Here is a 21,587-nt window from a genome sequence, read left to right on the forward strand (position 1 = left end):
GATGGGTTTTTGTTTCATCTGCAAATGGTAAATTATGCCTTTAAGACAAATCCATTTCATTATAAAAAAAAGTCAGTTATACCTACCATTCTGTATTTCTCTCTAATGTGGGTTGTGTTCCTCCTCCTCTTCCCTCTTGTTGTTGTTGTTGTAGTAATTGTTGTTGATGTTGTTGTTGTTGTTGTTGTTGTCATTGTCATCCTTCTCCTCCTCCTTCTTCTCCTTCAGACTAAGCTCCCCTTGTTCACCCTGAGAGGTCTTCAGATCCTTGAGTGGAGGCGGGTTTTCTTTTCCCCCTCTTCTTTTTAGTATCCAGTTCATACTCTACTCGGCTTCTCCACCAAAGGAAGACCCTGTGAAGGTTAAGTATAAGGACAGCGACAGTGGGTGTGAATGCACAGCAGTAATGCAAGGATGGTGAAAGAGACAATTCTTGTTACTAGTCACAGACAATGAACTGACTTGCATGAACAAGATTGAAAGCTGTGACACATGCACTGCAGAAGAGCAACAGACATTATGTCAATGCACAGAAAGAAGGAGTTCTGATAAAAAGACACTTAACATACACACACAAAACACATAAACATATATATCACATATATATACCTCATATATACAGTCAACCTCGGATACCTCGAAGTCGTCGGGACTGAAGAAATTGGTTCGAGGTACGCGAATTTCGAGGTACACGAACGTCAAATTTTCTTCGACTTATCCGATTTTTGTAGATGTTCAACATGGTATCTGTTACAGTGCCTACCGATTGCTTGTATGCTTGTTAATTGGATTTGAATCGACTTTAAAATGAATGAATTGAATGAAAATCGATGTTCTTCTTTCATCAGTGTTTTCTGGTGGACAATTAAATGACTTATCACCATAAAAACAAAAAGAAAATACCGGTACGTAATCGAGTGCAAGACAGGGTTGCAGAACATTAGTGCTGAATGTACATTGTCGCGTCGGCGTAGGTACCCCCTCGATCACTATTCGTTTTTCCTCCTTTTCTCTCTCTAAGTCATCATCTCCTACACAATATCCAACACAAGAATCACAGTCTTAGCTTTGCAAACTATTAAAATTTTGCACAACTATGGGTGTACATGTAGCTCACCAAGACTGTTTAGGGCTACAGGGAGCGACGGCAATGTCGCACCGCTACGCACCGGTCTTCCATGTGTCTACCAGCAGCACTCACAGTCAGCAGACGATACCGTTAATCATTTCCAAATGTAAAAGCAACAATCAGTTATTTATTTTAGTATCATACGGAGCAGAATATTACTGTTATTCATTTCAAAATTTCCAAGCAAACATCCGACATTCGTTTTACTATCATACGGAGCCCAATATTACTGCTGTCCACTTCCAAAAGTGAAATGAATTATCTGACAATCATTTTATCGTCGAATGGAGCTGAATGTTACTGTTTTTCATTGTTGAACGTCAAGGCAGATATCAGACATTTATTTTACCATCAAACGCAGCTGAATGTTAGTGTTATTAATTTAGAAATGTATAATAGCAAATATCCGACATTTATTTTAGCATCGTATGGAGCAGAATGTTACTGCTATTCACTTCCAAATGTAAAAGCAATCATGACTGTGATATTTATTTTGGAATCTTCCGGAGCCGAATGTTCTTGCTATTTACTTTCGAAAGTAAAAGCAAACATCCGACATTTATTTAATCATCGTACGGAGTTGAATGTTATTGTTATTCATTTCCGAACGTAAAAGGGATCATTCAACATTCCTTTTAGCCTATTCAGGAGCTCAATGTTATCGCTATGTACTTTCGAACGTAAAAGCAAACATCCGGCATTCATATTATCATTTATTTAATCATTTATTTAATCATTTATTTAATCATTTATTTAATCATCGTACGGAGTTGAATGTTATTGTTATTCATTTCCGAACGTAAAAGGGATCATTCAACATTCATTTTAGCCTATTCCGGAGCTCAATGTTATCGCTATGTACTTTCGAACGTAAGAGCAAACATCCGGCATTCATATTATCATCGTACCGAGTTGAATATTATTATTTATTTCCGAACGTCAAAGCAAACATTTGAAATTTTTTTAGCATCTTCTGGAGCCGCATGTTATTGCTATTTAATTTCGAATATAAAAGCAAACATCATACGGAGTTGAATACTATTGTTATTCATTTCTGAACGTCTAAGGGATCGTTCGACATTTATTTTTGTATCTTTCGGAGCCGAATGTTATTCTTGTTTATTTCCAAACGCAAAATCAAATATCTGACATTAATTTAAGCACCGTACAGAGCTGAATCTTACCGTTATTCATTTCCAAAAGTATAAGCAAACATCCGACATTTATTCTAGTATCGTATAATATGGAGTCGAATATTACTGTTATTCATTTCCAAAATCAAAGGCAATCATCTGACATTCATTGTAGCAACTTTCGGGGCCGATTGTTACCGCTGTTCATCTCCAAAAGTAAAGGCAAACATCCGACTTTTTTTGGTGGCCCGACATGCGTTTTGGTGGCCCCGGGCCACTGTAAGTGTCGAGCCCTAAATAAGTGCAGCACAGTACATGAAGGATGGGCTACTTGAGTAGTGAGTAATATTGCAAGATCAGATTCCGGCTATGGCTTCTGAGGACAGTGCTATTACTGTAATCATAAACATTTACCGAAGAGGATTGTTCGCATTAAAAAAAAAGCGAAACAATCTTAGGGGGCCTTGACGATTGTGCTAGAAAAGAAAAGAAAAAAAAATACCGAAAACTCAAAAAAGATTCAAGTCAAAACAGGGGTAAAATACATGATGATTTTTTTTTTTGAAAATCGTAAAGCGTATTATTCCGTTACTTCGAAATTTATCAGAATAAACTGTTGTTAAATCATATCTATACTATTCTTTATTATGCTAGGCCTATACTTCCAGATCATATACCACACTATTTTCATAATCGCATTGCTGGAAAAAAAAATATTCAGAGCTTGCGTTCTCGGGGGAGAATTAATGAAACAAACTTCGTGAAAGGAAAAAAGTATTAAAAAAAAACACTAGCGGGAGATCGATGTTTGGACAGTGGACCGTGATTAATGCCAAAGATATAACTGTCAACACCTAAGCAGGTGCGCCACGACGATTAAGAAATGTACGCGCACGGCATGACTATCACAATCGCAAATCAAAACAGAGTGGTCAAAGAAAGATGATGGGCAGAGCGTAGTGCTATTGTAAGCACTCCATTTGCACGGCTGCTATATGATGATGATGATGATGATCCACAGCATTTGTATGGCGCCATATATCTGTCACAGAAACATTCAAAGGCGCAGACTCCTCCAAGACAGTTAGCAATTAAATGTCTGGTGAAAAATGTGAGTCTTGAGTGAGGCTTTGAAGTGATCCAGTTTGTCAATTTCACGGAGGAAAGATGGGAGGGAGTTCCATAGGCGAGGAGCAATAGAGGAAAACGCCCGGTCTCCGTATCCCTTGAGATGTGTGATGGGCACCTGGAGAGTGAGGCCAGATGAACGAAGGCCAGGGCGAGACTGCCGTCGCTCAATTAGGGAAGACAGGTATCCTGGGGCCAGACCATGAATGGCCTTAAAAGTATATGCATACCGTGTACGTGTGTAGGTACAGTAGGTGTTGGGGATTTTCCTTGTCTGCTGTGTACCGGGTATTTCTTTGAGCGCACGATCGTTCTGGGGCTCAGAATATTTACAATCGAGTGTGAAAAGATTTGTGACATGTCTTCGCTGTCCACGCGCGCTTCATCGGAAATGCTGAGTGATGTTTGCAATTTCAATTCGAGCAACATGCTGGGAAAAACAATAAGTTAATTAAGATCGGGACATGAGATTTCCCTTCGAGGTAACCGAACTTCGAGTTAGTTTTTTTCGAGCTACGCAAATTTTAACACACGAAAACTCCATAGGAACAATCGGGACTTTCATTTTGCCTTCGAGGTAAGCGATATTCGGCTTATCCGAGTTCGAGGTATCCGAGGTTGACTGTACATACCTTGTATTTATAGATGTAGTGCACATAAACCATTCACAAAATGTGTTCTCAGTATGAGAGTAATCTACATTATATCAAGGAAGCACAATGCAAAAACCTTTAACTTTCAGATAATGATGTCTGCATAGTGAATTCATTTCAACTTCTCTAACTTCACCTTCACTAATTCTTCATATGAAAAATGCAGATTTATATTTTTTCCATAAAGATAATCTGTCACTATGTTAAAAAAAACAAACCATTAAGAATCATGTTAAAAGTGGCAATGTCCAATTTCACATACAATAACCAACTACTAAACATAGGGCCCTTGAGGTCTATGAGACTTTAACCCCAACTTCCTATGAGAGGAATTACCATAGTAACACCCATTCAGTTTTCAGGACATCTGCCTGTTGCTATGGTAGCTGGTAACTTGCTACATAAAATGCTTTTAGTGTGAATACTTTTGCACTGATGGGCTGAAAGATGGGCTTTATCACCACCATCACCATCATATTCACCATGGTCATCATGACCACCACCACCATCACTATCAACCTCTTCATCATCACCAACATTATCATCATCACCATCATCATCACCACAGTCGTCATCACTATCACCACCACCATCACCACCATCATCATCACTATCACCATCTTCATCATCACAATAATCTTGATCATCATTATCATCACCACCACCATCACCATCACCACCATCATCATCACTATCACCATCTTCATCATCACAATAATCTTGATCATCATTATTATCACCACCACCATCACCATCATCACCATCACCACCATCATCATCACTATCACCAACTTCATCATCACCATTGCCATCATCACGATAATCTTGATCATCATTATCACCACCACCATCACCATCATCATCATCACTATCACTATCTCCATCATCACCATTGCCATCATCACAATAATCTTGATCATCATTATCATCATCACCACCATCACCATCACCACCACCACCATCATCATCACTATCACCATCTTCATCATCACAATAATCTTGATCATCATTATTATCATCACACCATCACCATCATCATCACCATCACCACCATCATCATCACTATCATTATCACCATCATCACCATTGCCATCATCACGATAATCTTGATCATCATTATCATCACCACCACCATCACCATCACCATCATTGTCATCATGACCACCACCACCATCATCACCATCAGCATCAGCATCAGCATCAGCATCAGCATCAACATCAACATCAACATCATCACCACCATTATCATCACCACCATTATCACCATCACTGCCATCATTACCACCAATCATCATCATCATCACCATCATCATCAACACCACTACCACCATCATCACCATCACCATTATCATCGCCATCAACAGAATCACCATCACCACCATAATCACCAACAACATCACATCTCATCCTCTCAATCTTCTCATAGACTTCTTGGGGGAAAAAAAAACAACTTCATCATCACATGACTGTCACTACCACAGGCAAGTCATCTTGTTGGCATGAAATGTCTAGCACAGATTTAGAAGAGATTATATCATTCACTGCCTTGGTACATTCAGAGAAATTAGTCACTGCCTGGTGCCAAGACTAGCATCATCAAGCGATCAAGTTTAATTGCTACATTAAAGAAAAAGACGGATAAATACAAGTACAGACAATGCCACAACATATGTTGTCATTCATTGCCGGCCAAAACAAATGACAGTGCCTAATTTTCTGCTCAACGAATGATGAGGTTTTAAGCTCCAGGGGGATATGGCAAAGTGAGAAAGAGTAGGAAAGAGAGGGGGCGAGGGGGGGGGGGAAGGAGGAGAGAGAATGAAAAGAAGTACAGCAAAAGGCAAATACATGGACCCATGAGTGGAGAAAAACGGTAGCTGGATAAATCCGAATTTGATTGGGATCGTTGGGCCTCAATTTGGTGTCCTCAAACGCAACGATTGGCATCAATTGTGCCCATTGTGCTGCGACATATGGCGGAGTCATTTCCCTGTGTGTAACACCACTGTAGAACTCACTGCACAATTAAGCTTGACACGCAGACTCAAACGCTCGTGTTTGCATCCGACTGAGCCATTCACCAGTAAAAAGATCACTTTTTCGGCCTTCTACCAAGCAGAAAATGTTCCCTCAAATAATCAATTCAAAGGCAAATTTTCAGCATATTCTGTGAATCATGATGTTACAGGCGACCGACATGCGATGGTTTCTCCTTGCCTCTCAAATATCACTCGGGGTCTGCATGCAGAGACTAACCTCCGATACACCAGTGCAAACGCCAATCAAGCGATGGCTCATGAATAAAATTTAGCATGCGATGAATTATTCATGAGGACTTGCCTTCTTCTCATGAATATATGCATTTTCTACAATCTGCCTGGGAGCTGCACGGTGAAGTTTAGTTATGTGGAGCAGAAAGGAAGTAGCAGAAGTTGGGAGACAGAGACGATATATGAGAGAGATAGAAAGAGAGAAACTGAAAGAGACAGAGAGAGATGGGAAGAGGAAGGGACTGAGAGAAAAAGCAGGGGTTGGTTGCCGAAGATGAGAAACGAGATGAAACTCACAGAATCACTGAATTTCTTTTCTTTTCTTTCCTTTTTTCTTGACTGCTCTGCTCTCTTTTCCATCACCTGCCTCTTTGAGAAACTTGTTAAATCACAGAGCTGCCATGGTATGATGTAGTTTGGTCTACATAATACCTTGGATGTAAGCATTTGGTAAAGTTTGAGAACTTATTTGCCTCTCGCTGACATTTGGCCGGAATCTGAACACTTTTGTTCAGTGGCGCTGCACAGCAGTAGAGCATGGACAGGAATAAGACTCTTCTTCTGGATCAAATCTACCTTTTCTTGAGGCTGAAAATTTCATTGAAGGGATTGTATAGTTCTGGTTGAGATGGAGATTCTGGTTTTAACTTTTTTTTTGGTACGATAATTTTAGAAACTTCTTATATGAAATATTACAGAGCATACAATTCTAACAGGAATTCAAATTTTACTTGACAAAAAATTGGTTTTGAAATGGCTGAGATATCAAGAAACATGGTGTCGTAATAAAAGTTGGGTTTCATCTTTTATTATGACCACATTTTTTTTCTTTTTTTTTATATCTCAGCCATTTCAAAATGGATCTTTATCAAATAAACTTTGAATTCCTCTTAGAATTGCATGCTCTTTAATATTTCATAAGTGGTTTCTAATCATCTCGTACAAAAAAAAAAAAATCAAAACCTGAACCCCCAGTTTCAAATCCAATTTAAAGGGATGGTAATCCTTTTAAATTGGATTTGTAACTGTTAAGAGTCATACCCTCTGACACATCGGAGGAAAGACCGTTCCATTTATTAATGTTTCTGCATAAACCTGAGCTTTGAGCAGGCATGCTTCTTTGTGATGCTGTACCAATGACCGGGGGTTCTGTTCTCAGTCGGACAATCAAAGAAGTGTGATACCTCAAGTTCATTTATAGTCCATGCATGATTTTGTAGATTTGAATTATGTCAATCTGCTCTGTGGCATCTATGGGAAAGAGATGGAAGGTTGAGATGCTTTAGTTTCTTCTCATAATTCTGACTTAAAGGGGGAGTTTGCCCAAATATACATGGGGATTGAGTGAATGCAGCTTATAACAGCAGAACATATCAGAAAAAAAAATTATAATCTGTTCAAAAGTAATGAATCTTTAAAGTTTTAGTGTCGCTACGGCTGGATGAGAAGGCAATCATTCATAGCTTGTGACATCACACCAGAACACTGATTTAAAGAAGATATAAAGAGAATTTCACAAAATTTCTGACCCGGCAAAGCGCGAAAAATTAGTCGCGCGAAAATATCCACTTTTACAGTATGAAAAAGTCAAGTCCACTGCTCTGTCATTATGGTAGAAAAATGAAACATTGTGAAATATCAAAAAAGGTTAGAGTGTAAGATGAAAAATTGGCAACTTTGTGCTATCTACTGTACATGTTGAGCAGCGCTCTATTGCTTTTGTACAAAGGATTTCACCAATTTCCATTTGCTCACATATTTGGGCACAGACAAAACTTATCCACTATGGAGGACACACAATACTCTTATCTTATACCAAGAACAGGTCTGAAGAAAATATTTCTGAAAATTGGTGATTTTTTTTTTTTTTTTTTTGGGGGGGGGGGGGTATAAACCTAAATGAGAGCTGCTCTATACATGGATCACATAAAAATGAAAATTTTAAATTTCTCTTACCCTCTGTAAACTTTTACAATTCATAACTTTGTGTGGTATCGCGGAGGGTGATTTGAAACTTAAATCCAATTGTGTTTCAAAAGACAGTCTGGAGGTGTTTTTCAGTCACGTTTCGCCAGAATTAAGCGACGAAACTAAGGTGTGAACGAACGATGATTTGAATTGTAATTGCAGTCATGTTTGTAATAGTGTTTCGAATTAAGCAAACTCGTTATGTGTCAAAAGCCCCATGCACTAATGTGAGTCTACTTTTCTCATCAACTGTCATGTGCATGAGAATTACAAAGTTATTTGGGGAATCTTGACCACCTTTTTTCCAGCAGGTCTCATTCCTTTCAGAGTTGTCTTTAACCTTGCTCTTCATCCAAGCTCTATTTCTGCTTAATTATCATCATTAGGCGTTTTCACATCAGCCCGATGTTTCGAAATAGCGCGCTATTTTCTGACTTGGGAAATTAACCTGATCACGAAATAGCGCGCTATTTGATAATGTGAACACAAATTACCGCGTTAATTGTATCGCTATGCTCGAGAAAATTTCTCGAGTCCAACTCGGGAAATTTTTGAAATAGCGGGATAGTAGCGCACTATTTGATAATGTGAAAACAACTCGAGAAATTAGCGTGATGCATCCCTTCATGCCTAGCGTGTGTGACCCGATCGATCGAGGCAAACTGCACACAAATCATGAGGAATTTTTGAGAGGGCACACACATTACTGATGCTGTTTGCACATACTCGGCTGTCGAATTAGCTCGACAAAAATTTGGGCTAATTCCATTCGGGCTGATGTGAATAAGAAATGAAATAGTGCACTAATTTGCAATCGCGAAAAATATCTCGAGCTTGGATTTTTATTGGGCTGATGTGAAAACGCCTATTATCATTTATTCGCCTTTCAATCACATTATATCAACATTACATAATACTTTCCTCTGTATTTGTGTCACAATGATCTAGATAAAAAAGACAAACTTCAAAAAGAGAACAGCACACATCCCCCACAAAAAAATGATTCAAGAACGGAGATTTATCACCATCATGATTTATGTCATTATTTATTGAGTTTGTGGGGTTTTTTTTACTGTAATGTGACAAATGTATGTAGTTATTGTCAGTGAACATATTTGCCTAAATTTCCCCCATGAACAAGCCCCTTGTTCAATTTTGAACATTGCTAAAAGACAGTGTTGGGAATACGTACATTTGACATGACGTTAGAGTATTGAAAGACAAATACTTTTTTTTTTTCCAAACCTACTGACTTCTTTCATAACATGGTCAAACTTTCCAAGCAAGCCAACAAAAAATACTAGCCTCCAGGTTCTAGCTTTCACGTCATTAGCATGTTCATTGAAATGACCTGAATCCATACAAGCATCAAGATTTACTGTCAATGAAATGTAAGACATGAAATAAAGTGTGTATACACAAATCATATCTGCACCTTCAAAATATATCTCCTTGCCTTTCTGAATAATATAACAACATGCTTCTCAGAACAGAAACCATAAAAATGAATTAATGGCTTGAATCCATACAGGCATTGGCCTCAACTGGCGATGAAACGTCAGTCATGAAATAAAGTATGTAAATGATAAAGATCAACCACACTTTTGCAAATCATCCTTACCCTTCTCAACATGACAAAATTTTATGCTTTCTAGTGGAGAAATCACTGAAGTCATGGAGGCCAGATTCACAGACAGGAGATAATCGGTTTTTGCATCACTTACTGTAAAACACATAGTTATTCGCGGCATGAACATTTTGCAAATTGGAACCGACAGCCTTTCTCACAGCTTGAAATTTTTGCGACTTACCACTGGTGATTCCATACAAGCACTGAGCTTTACTGTATTAATGGAACACCAGACATGAAATGAAGTGTGTATTATACAAATCATATCGGCACCTACACACTATATCTCCTTGCCCTTCTGAATATAACAACATGCTTCTTAGAAACCATAAAATGAATCAATGGCTTGAATCCATACAGGCATTGGCCTCAACTGGAGATGAAACGTCAGTCATGAAATAAAGTATGTAAATGATAAAAATCAACCCCACCTTTGCAAATCATCCTTACCCTTCTCAACACAATAAAATTCTATGGTTTCTAACATGGCCTACGCCATGTTTTCAAAAGTGTGTGTGTGTGTGGGGGGGGGGGGGGGGGGTGGGGGGATGCCACTTCACATTTCAAGGTTTCTATCATTTTCTATCTAGTGCCACTTACGCACGTCCGAGGTAAAAAAGTAGGGGGGGGGGGGGGCAAAGTGGTGACACCTTATGTATTCCTTTGTATGGTGCAAAAAAGTGGGAGGGAGCCCTGAGCCACCTCCCCCTCCCCCCGCCCTGTCTAAGGAGAAATCTCTGAAGTTATGGAGGCCAGATTCATAGACAGGAGTTTTAAATCGGTTTTTGCATTGCGATACAAAAATCAATTTTATTTGCACCTCCTTTCAACACACAGCAAAAATGTATAATTCGGCTGCAAATGTGTCTGCAGACTGTACACGTCGAAACTATGACTGGAGCATGATCCAGGGCCCCAGAGTGTGCGGACCGACATATTGTGGCAAGTTGCATTATGGGATTTTAAGAAATAATCAAGGGTTTCTGTGCATGCTGTTCGCACCTACTGTGCCATGAGGGGCAAATTATCATGAGAGTGTTTAAAAAAAGTTTTTTCACAATGCGATGTGTACTGCAACAGTTAATCACTTTGTGTGTGTGTGTCCACACACTAGAATTAATTGTTTTCGCATCATATTGCAAAATATTTAACTTCAAAAACTGTAAATTTCGGGTGCATGTGAATGGGAAGTCCTGATGAGTGTTCTCAACATGTTGAGAAAGCAAGTGGAATTTTCCCCCCTCTTCCCACATCTCATCCTTTCGAAACCAATTGTAATCCCCCCCCCCCCCATCATCCATCAGTTCTTCATCTGAGGAGTTCCTTGTACTACCCCGTCAGAAACCCTGCTCCATCATAAACCTGGCCCCGTTCAATGTTGAGCCAATCACAACGGCCAGGTTTTGGGTAAAAGGGCCTATCCCAGCCCTTCTTCCCACTTTTCAGGCATTCTCTTAGACTGTATACTTATTAATTTGGCAAAAGGGCATATCTACAGTTATGCCCTTCTGCCAAACTTTTAAACAGCTATTCGTGTACATTCAAGGGTGTATCTGGAGATGTGCCTTTTTTCCATATAGAGAGAAACAGAATTGCTAAATAGGAAGAAAATAGCCCCAAATATCTCTGACAACAATAATTCAATGAATAATGAGAATTGGCTATAATTGACATGGGAATTTCAGCTTTAAAAGATCTACCTAAAGGGGAAAAAACAAGAAAATTGGTATTTGGTATTTTTCGTATTTTTCACGCATATCTGTATTTTTTACCAGTAGGCCCTTTTACCAAAACATGGCCTCCCAATCGCTCGACAAGTGATGAAAAGTCAATGAAAGGTGGTCATATTGTGAAACCACTGACAATGCACTAATTATATGCATGAGAAAAGTATCAAACGTGAAAAGACTTTGAAACAAGCACAGCTTGAGAGCTCTGCACCAAGCTGAAGTGTCCTATTCTTCTGTGAGAATACCTGGGTATGATTAGATTCTTTGGAGACAAAAGGAGATATGTCCCATCGAAACCCTGGCTCCATTGGCTGAGATCTGCAAGAATTCTTTGGAGTCACAACTTGTCACAATACCGGCAGAAGCCAGTACTGAGCTAATTACCCAGTGCATTATGGGTTGGCTAGGTCTATGCAAACCAAGTTGTACGACATTGCACATTGCAAAATCCTATATCGAATGCAGGATCACTTGGCAAGGTTTTCAGGGAGTCACTCTTTTTGATTGATCAATTCAAAGTGATCAAAATCAAAACACCAAACACAGTCCAATAAGATGAAGCATTTGAAATAATGATGTGAAAAATCAACATGTAAGGCAACTTCATAATGTGTTCTTTTACATCATTGCCTCTTACATGATATCAGTAATCTCATAACTACTATATCTAAGACACTAGCAGTTAGCTCTGGATGCGCCTTGCTGCATGCAAAGGTTTTTAAAGAGTTTAGTATTTTAACACATCCTAGTGCAGGTTGCATAACAATCGACGTGGTGATCAAGTTCACGCTGTAAAATGAGGTGGTTGGTGCTGACTGCTTCCCATACACAACCGCTTTGACACAAAGCACGAAAACCAGCGTGAGCTTGAGTTGCGTGACAGGGCAAGCCTGTACGCAGCGTGAATTCACTTGTGTTCGGCGAGCGCCGTAAACAGGAGAATGGTCACTCCGTGACGAAGCGCACCATTGTTCCTACTCGCTGTGCTGTCTGCACGTCCATCCAAACATTTTCTCTTCAGTTAGGCTTCGTTGAGAAAATTGGATGCTTTTCACATTTTCCCCTCATGATTTTGCAGACACAGACAGACAGACAGACACACAGACACACACATATACACACATCTATATCTATCTCTTCTTTTCTTCCTTCTGCACTGACTTCCTCTCTATCACTGTACAAAATCTCACTAACTCCATCTCTCTCTCTCACACTATCTCTCTCTACCAATATATATCTCACTTCTCTCCCCCTCTCTCACTGCTAATCTCTCTCTCTCTCTGCCAATATATATCTTCTCTCTACCAATATATATCTCACTTATCTATATCTCTCTCACTGCTAATCTCTCTCCCTCTCTCTACCAATATATATCTTCTCTCTACCAATGTATATCTCACTTACCTATATCTCTCTCTCTGCTAATCTCTCTCTCTCTCTCTCTCTACCAACTCTTCTCTCTACCAATATATATCTCACTTACCTATATCTCTCTCACCGCTAATCTCTCTCTCTCTCTACCAATACATCTCCCTCACAATCTTTCTATATTAACTCTATCTACCTCACTGCTAATATCTCACTCTCTCTCTACCACAATATCTCACTCACAATCTTTCTATCTTAACTCTATCTATCTTACTGCTAATATATGTTTCTCTCTCTCTACCAATGTATCTCACTCACAACTTTTCTATCTTAACTCTCTCTCCCTCTCTATCTTACTGCTAACCTCTCCCTCTCTCCCTCCTTTACACAATCTCTGTTTCTCTTGCCTACCGTCTTCCTTCCAACCATGTTGTCTCTACACAATGATCTCTTGCCGTTAATCTATTAGCTACAGATGCGGCAGCGTGAGCAAACCTGGCACGATTGAGCGGCACATGAGCGGCGGGGAGCCTGGCACTGGCAGCACGAGAAGGAATGTTCTTACCGCCGTAGCTGGGGGCAACGGCAGAATTCACATCGCCGAGTCTTGCGCCATACATCGGGGAGCATCCCTACTACTTCCTTTTCAAGTTTTCCTTTCACTTTTCCCCTATTTTCTCTCTCTATCTCTCATGCTTTTCCCCCTAATACAGGTCTTTGAATCACTGACAATGTGATCTCTGCAGTATTTCTATTCTTCTGAGGATGAACCTATTTTCTGTTACCCTTTTATTTCTCTGTAACTCAACGAGCTGAAACATTTCTTCTGTATATTTTGGTTACAATGGCGTTCAAACACATTTCAAAGAAAATCATTCATTTACGCTCTCATCGTTTGATAGCCAAGTTCGAGAAAACGGCGGATTGTATCACCATCACAATTCATCCACCGCGGTTTGGTACAACGCGACCGTATTCTTTTGCCGTCTGAGCGTGGGGCGAAGTTGATCAGGGAAATTTAGTCAAGCGAGCTGCTGACGGCAAAATGCACGAACATGACTCGCCCGTGAGAAAAGAGCTGATGTGAACACAAATAAACTTGGCTGAAGCCAGCAAAGTTGGGTAGCTCACTTTCTTGACTATAGTGAGTACCTTCTCCTTTTTTTTTTTGCTCATTTAACCGCAACTGAATATGAATTCACGGCACGTTCAGAGTCGGATGTGTGAATTACCTCTGTGTGTGTGTGTATGTGTAAGGGTATGTGTTTACAAGTTTTCACAATTTATTAAATCACTCCTTAAATGTACACATATATATTCCTAGGCAACAGGACTACACCAGATCATCAAAATAGGAAGAAAAAAAAAACACCAGAGGGATGATTTTCAGACAGTTGTGAGAATGAAAAGCCATGCACGACTCCTTGAAATGAAGAAGAAGGAAGAAGAATGAATAACAGGACTTGCCTAAGGAAATCAGTATACTTTTAACTTCTTCCTTTTTCCAAGGAAACAGAGATAGCGAGGTTCATTTCTCTTTTCTCTTTTTCTTCCCTCAAACGAAGTGGGACGAGAATAAGGGCTATGTATGAGTGAAAAGACGATGATTTATGCTCCAGTACACACATACACACAGCCTGGAGTCAAAATCTTGTCTTGTGTTCTCCACTCCCGGGGAAGGAGTGTGCGGCCGCCTGAGATGACGATTCACGGCCAATGTTAGTTTTGGGAACACCGACCGCGCATCCCACTCCCTCGCTGCCCCTTGCCGCGGCTTCCATTTCGGTCCATAAGCATGCGCAGCCATGCCCGCCGTCGCTGTCACCGATGCCCCGGCCCCCAAGTTCCGGCGGCGTAATCACAAGAGCTTGGCGTGTGTCGCGTTTCATTCGCGACTGCCGCTGCCTTCTCATTACTTTCAAATTCTACAATGCTTTCCAAGTCTGTACACACTACGCAAAAAATATCATGTGCTGGTTTAGTAGATATAGACAGGTATGTAGTAGATCTGAAGCCTTTTTAAAACTGTAATTTCTCCTCAGTTTTTCCTTTAAATCCAGAGAGAATTTTAGGTATTAAGCTGACTTTTTACATGACAGAAGGATCCGAAAGAAGAACTCTCTTTTTTTTTCTCTCTCTCAGACAATAGTCAAGCACTCTCATCGGTTGCTAATTGGAAAGTCCGAAGTAAATCCTATCGCAAGCTTTTATCTAAATTCACAAAGTCTGTCTTACCAGCAAGGTCAAGTTAAGGGACAGTGAAACAGAAACGAACAATCAACAGATGAATAAGAAACAATACAAATTTCTAAAGAGAGCAGTGAAATAAAGTCAATAGACTCAGACATCCCCTGTCTTCTGATAATGTACATAATTATGCCATACTAGGCCAATTCACACAGCTACCAATAGTCACAATATTTGCATCATGATTTGAATCGTGAGGATGCAAAAACCAGGTTTTTTTTATGGGTGTGGACATAATAACCACGACCACAGACCGTGAGATTCAAATAACGATCCATGTACCTCTTACAGGGCAATGTTTCCAAAATAGTCACGATTATTTGCGGTGCAAAGCGTGTGTGAACAGTGTGTGAAAGTGTACCTTTTTTTAAATATCCCCAATGCAAGGCACATGTTGGACTCGTCAATACAGTCAGGCCAAAGCAAGATTAAACTCTGAGACTCATGTAAAGTGTAAGTGCAGTTTGGCCTTGCTCAAATCAGTGTGATTTGGATCACGAGTTGCTGTTTTTTTGCCTGTGTAGGTGTGAACAAAAGCACGAAAAAGGCATGATTTGAACCACGATTAGACTCACACTTTTTCACTGGTTGTGAATGGGTCAACTGAATGATGACAACAGTCTCTTGCAGCAAAATATTCTCAGTTCCTCTATCCTCAGTCCTGAAACAAAAGACTGAAACAACAGAATTCATTATGGTGCCAAAATCAAATAAAAAAAAAACCCCAATAAATTCACTATGATAGACAGAGCGAGCACACTTGTAGACAGAGCCGCCTACAACTTCAGATCAAACCACTAGTGGGCAGTTGAAAAAAAAATATTTTGAAGGCATAATTCATGCTTTCTTTCAAAGAAGGGAATTTTGCATTATACTATCAAAGCATTCTAAACACAGTGCTGAAAAACATTTTTTTTAAATACTAAAACATATCATTTTTGATGAAAGAAAGGCATACTAAATACTATAAAATTGTAAAAGTTGGCAACTCTGAATAACTAATGAATGGATAGACAGTGGCGTAATGTATGTCTACGTTTTCTATTAGCACTAATATTACACATCTCACTTTTTGTGATTATTATTTTTCTTCAACTACCATCCCATGTATCATCAATTGACCAAGAGGGTTTTGTTTGTGTGTTTTGTTTGTATGTTTGTTTGTTTTTTCGGGGGGGGGGGGTCTCTGAGAAGCCCTTTAATTTTTATACTGTTTCCCCCTTTAAAGGACAAGTTCACCTTCATATACATGTGGATTGAGTGAAGGCACAGTATTAGTAGAACACATCAGTGAAAGTTTGGGGAAAATGCGACAATCAGTTCAAAAGTTACGAATTTTTGAAATATCTGTGCAATCACTGCTGGAGGAGAAGACTACTACAGTGTATGGTCTCACATGCGTACAACGATATAAGGAAAATAAAAAGAGAATTTTACAAAACTTGACTTTTTGAATAAAGTGCACATTTCTTCGAATTCTTACTGACTTATGTTGGGGTAATATCATTTCCCCTGACTTATGAAAGAGAAAAGCTGAGTGTTCTTTTATTATGTGAGAAAAGTGAGAATATCTAGAATTTTCATTATACTTTCTTTATATAGTTGTACTCATATGACATCACAAGCTATAGTAGTCTTCTCATCCAGCCGTGCGTGACTGAGCAGAAACTTCAAAAATTCATAACTTTGAACGGATTGTCCGATTTTCCTCAAACTCTCATTGATGTGTTCTACTAATATTGCTGCATTCACTCAACCCACATGTCTATGAAGGTGAACTTGTCACAGAGTACAGAAATGGATAATTAATTGATGAAAAAACCAGACACATGTTTTTGGACATGTTCAAAAAAAAAAATGGCTCCATCATATCTCTGGGAATCCCTACCAATAGCTAATGAATACAAAGAACATAAAACATATTATGAGCTATTCTTGTATCAACAGTGGATGCGGATACAACAAATTTTCAAATTCGTTGGGCATTTATTGGCTCGATGCACTCTAGTGTGACGGGGCCTCATTCAGACCCCACTTTCCTTGCGACTAGACAAAAAAAAAATCTTGAGAGTTTCTTCACTTTGACAGCTAGCCAACAAACTTTCATTCTAAATTTAGGTTTTTTTCTTTCTTACAATTTGGATGTTTTAGTGGCACAAATATTGTCATTTTGTTACTCTGTGTGTTTTGAATGGATTGTTCCTTTGTTCTTACATTGCGGGGTCCCCAAGTATAACTGTGTATGAACCACTGACGGGGCTACCCTGCTTCAAGAATACTAAATCATCAATCAATCGATCAATCAATCAATCAATCAATCAATCAATCAATCAATCAATCAATCAATCAATCAATCAATCAATCAATCAATCAATCAATCAATCAATCAATCAATCAATCAATCAATCAATCAATCAATCAATCAATCAATCAATCAATATTGTAAATAAATAAATAAATAAATATTGTAAATGAATAAATAAATGAAGGAATGAATTAATTAAGTAATCAATTAATTAATTAATAACCAAATAACTTGGAATTTCACTGTTGAATGATGCAAAAACTGCAATTGCATAAGACATTGGCATCATTCCATTGAGTGTTATAGAAGCCTGTTTGAAAGGGCATGTATGGGGTAGTAAAATCTGATCCTTTATGGTACTATTGAGAACTTTGAAGAAAATATATAGACCAGCAAACATGACATCAATAAAGTTGCAAATTGTAGTTACAAACAAGGTAGGCGCATTGCTTGCCTGGAAAACCTACTAAAACAGCGGACTAAAAAAAAAAGTGCAATTACAGTTTGGTAAGAAAGGGAATTCAAGGGAATTCCTTCAGAAATGGCAGGGTTTTTTTTCTGATGCTAGGGAATTTGTTATCTTTGTAGATAACACTGAATCTCTGATGCCACATGGATACCTTAAATCTAAGGCCAAGTAAAAAAAGAAAGTAGTTTCTCGTCCGGGTTTTTTGAGCAAGGCGATGAGGGAGGTCCTTACTATTTGATATCTTACTATTTTTTCGAGGATTGTCAAAATGAAAGTAATATGTGTTTATATGTGTGATATAAACCACTTATCATATGAGTGATGCACCAAATATGCGTATATTGCTGTTTATGCATGACAAGTATACCAATTTAACTACACTGTGACTGTATTCATTCAGTCATATCAAGGGTATGGAAAAAAAAACCACTTTTTTTAAACATAAAATATACACATTTATGCATCACTTGTTGAACCTACGAATCCAACCATTATCTCTGGAAATGCATAGCATTATTTTTGCCTTTCAACACAACACAAACTTACTGAGTTAGATCTTTTCTCATATGAAAACTTATTCGCTCAAGGATTTAAAATGCCGCAGACAGTGCTGCCAATTGTCAACCCTGTGAAACAACCACCTGATTTCCTTTTTACTGAAAGACAATACGAACCAGTTGAATACTATATTCACTATAGCCGTTCGCTGTGCACACGTGCGCTTGAGATCGGTTCTCTCCATCACTCCACGATTTTTTTTCCAGCTCCAGAACGCATGCTATGCTGGCTGGCTGGTCCCCTCTACTACAGGGAAACCCCGTTATAACGAGTTCGGTTATAACGAGGAACCGCTTATAATGAGGTGATCGCGTCGGTCCCGTTTTCCTTTGCGTGTAATGGCAGAACGAATCGGTTATAACGTGTTCGGTCATAACGAGATTCCGGTTATAACGAGGACAATTTCGCTAAATCATGATAAAGAAAAACATAAACAATTTGATCGGATATAACGAGGTTTCATTTCTTGACCAAATTGCCGCTTTCAAACACGCGACAAATGAAACATTGGAAACCGAAATCTCGCTATCCACGTCTTTTCCCGTTTTGCAGAGAACCGTTCCTTCCATGTTTTCTTCTTAATCTCGCGATAAGACACAGGAACACCTTCCGATGTTCCTACTAATTATTAAACATAATCATTCGGTTTTCTTTTTCGCGGGAAACGCGTGCGTGATATGAGGTCAGACCACAGCGCAACGAGAAAAAAAATAGATAACGCATTCAAAAACTTTTCATGTAGCGACAATAAAATTTGACCAAAAATGGACAATTGGAATGCGTGTGCAACTCATCATTATATCCTTTCCAATTTTAGTTCCGACTTCCAGTTCTTTTGCTGGTTTTGAGCAAATATGAGTTTGGCTGATTAAAGCCGAAATAATAAAATCATCGCCCCGATCCCGCCGGGTGACAGTAGCGTTAAAATAGTTGAGTAACGCATGTTAACCTATACTTAATCGGTGTTCAGAAAAAGAAGCAAACGCATTTATTAGTTTGAACAGATCTGGATTTGTTCATTATCATTTAACAAATGATAATTTAAATATGAGTGTGTATGATCAAAGCAGAAATAATTAGTGACATCATCGCGATCCTGCCAGGTGACAGTAGAGTAAAAATAGTTGAATAACGCATGTTAACCTACTTAATCGGTGCTCGGAAAAAGAAACAAACGCATGTATTAGTATGAATAGATCTGGATGTGTTCATCATCAATTAACGAATGATAATTTGAATATGAGTGTGTATGATTAAAGCCGAAATAATGAATGAAATCATTGCGATCTCGCCGGGTGACATAGTAGCGTAAAAATTGTTGAATAACGCATGTTAACCTACTTAATCGGTGCTCGGAAAAAGAAACAAACGCATGTATTAGTTTGAATAGATCTGGATGTGTTCATCATCATTTAACGAATGATAATTTAAATATGAGTGTGTATGATTAAAGCCGAAATAATGAATGAAATCATTGCGATCTCGCCGGGTGGCATAGTAGCGTAAAAATTGTTGAAAAACGCATGTTAACCTACTTAATTGGTGCTCGGAAATAGAAACAAACGCATTCAACAGTTCAAGAACGGATGTACAAAACGCGAAGAGATTTTCGGAAGATAATAAAAAATGCATTTTTAATCTCTTCGAGCGCAACGATCATACATTATATAAAATTACAGCCAAATGATTCATGGAATTATCGAATTCCCGCTGGGCACCAACAGCGTAAAATACCTCGCAAGTTAGCGGTAAACAACGCACGTACATAACTGTATGTTACTCTGAAATCATGGCGATCTCGCCAGGTGACAGTAGCGTAAAAAAAGTTGAATGACGCATGTTAACCTAAATCAGAAAAAGAAGCAAACGCATTTATTAGTTTGAATAGATCTGGTACAGATTTGCGTAAACAGGATGACAACCTCCCACATTCAATCCTGTCACATATTTTCAAGAACGGTCGTACAAAACGCGAAGAGATTTTCGGAAGAAAATAAAGAACGCATTTTTAATCCATTTGGGCGCAACGATCATACATTGTACATGTACAGTACCAGATACAGCCGAAATGATTCATGAAATCGTCGCATTCCCGCTGGGCACCAACAACGTAAAAATACCTACCAAATAACGGTAAACAAGGCCTGTATGTTACTCTACAGTATATGTTTGCCCCCATATTTGCGCTGGTGTTTAGAAAAAGCTTAACAAACAAGAATTACAATAAAGAATTAACTTATCATTTCAGGCTCTATTTCTTCATCTAATTCACAAATAATCTCCCTTTATTCTCTCAATAATTGTGTAATAATAACGCAAAGGATATGTTTAAGTTTCATGGATGGGTATATGACGTCATGCTTATGTTTTTCTTTGTTTTTAATGAGTATGGTTTTAACGAGGTACCGGTTATAACGAGGTAATATCGCCGGTCCCACGGATCTCGTAATAACGGGGTTTGTGGTTACATTGCGCAATCAATCTAGCAGCACACGAAGCTGGCAACAGCACGAGAGAAATGTACAGAAGGTGCTCAACGTCCTGTCTACATCACGACGTACCGAGTGCGCTGTACATCACAGCCCAGGCCCGCCGCCCATCCAACTACAGTTCAACTGCCTTGTGGGTCATTCCTTCTTGGCCGAGCTCGCAGTGTGAAATGCATGCGTTGTTACATACGCACTACAGAAGCTACAGCTGTACTACAGCTAAGTAGAGGACGCAAGGCGTAATTAGAAATAAGACATCACGATTGGTAGGTGAATTGTTGATTTTTTTTTTTTCGGCGGCCGAAAAAATAGTAAATATAAAAAAAGTCGATGCGGCAACTGAAAATCGATGCGGGCGGGGAGCGGGCTGGGACGAGAATTATGAATTTCTTGGTATTTTCAGCGCCATTTTGAAAATAGTAAATAGTAAAAAAATTGATGCGGCGGCCAAAATCGATGCGCGCGAGGACGAGAAACTGGTTTCTTTTTTTACTTGGCCTAACATGTATG

At 39.0% G+C, this 21,587-nt stretch overlaps 1 long non-coding RNA gene across 1 annotated transcript in view; it reads right to left on the reverse strand.

Annotated features, from left to right (window-relative positions):
- Positions 1-229: 229 nt before the first annotated feature.
- LOC139737188 (uncharacterized) overlaps positions 230-21,587 on the reverse strand; it is a 98,917-nt gene continuing 77,559 nt past the window's right edge. Inside the window, exon 4 of the long non-coding RNA XR_011711365.1 lies at positions 230-353. This is a non-coding gene — a long non-coding RNA (uncharacterized lncRNA). The remainder of the gene's footprint in view (positions 354-21,587) is intronic.

Source organism: Diadema antillarum, unplaced genomic scaffold (genome assembly GCF_040938485.1).
Source record: "Diadema antillarum isolate AM-2024a unplaced genomic scaffold, OU_Dant_1.0 seq00000684_RagTag, whole genome shotgun sequence".
In the NCBI taxonomy this organism is placed as follows: domain Eukaryota; kingdom Metazoa; phylum Echinodermata; class Echinoidea; order Diadematoida; family Diadematidae; genus Diadema; species Diadema antillarum.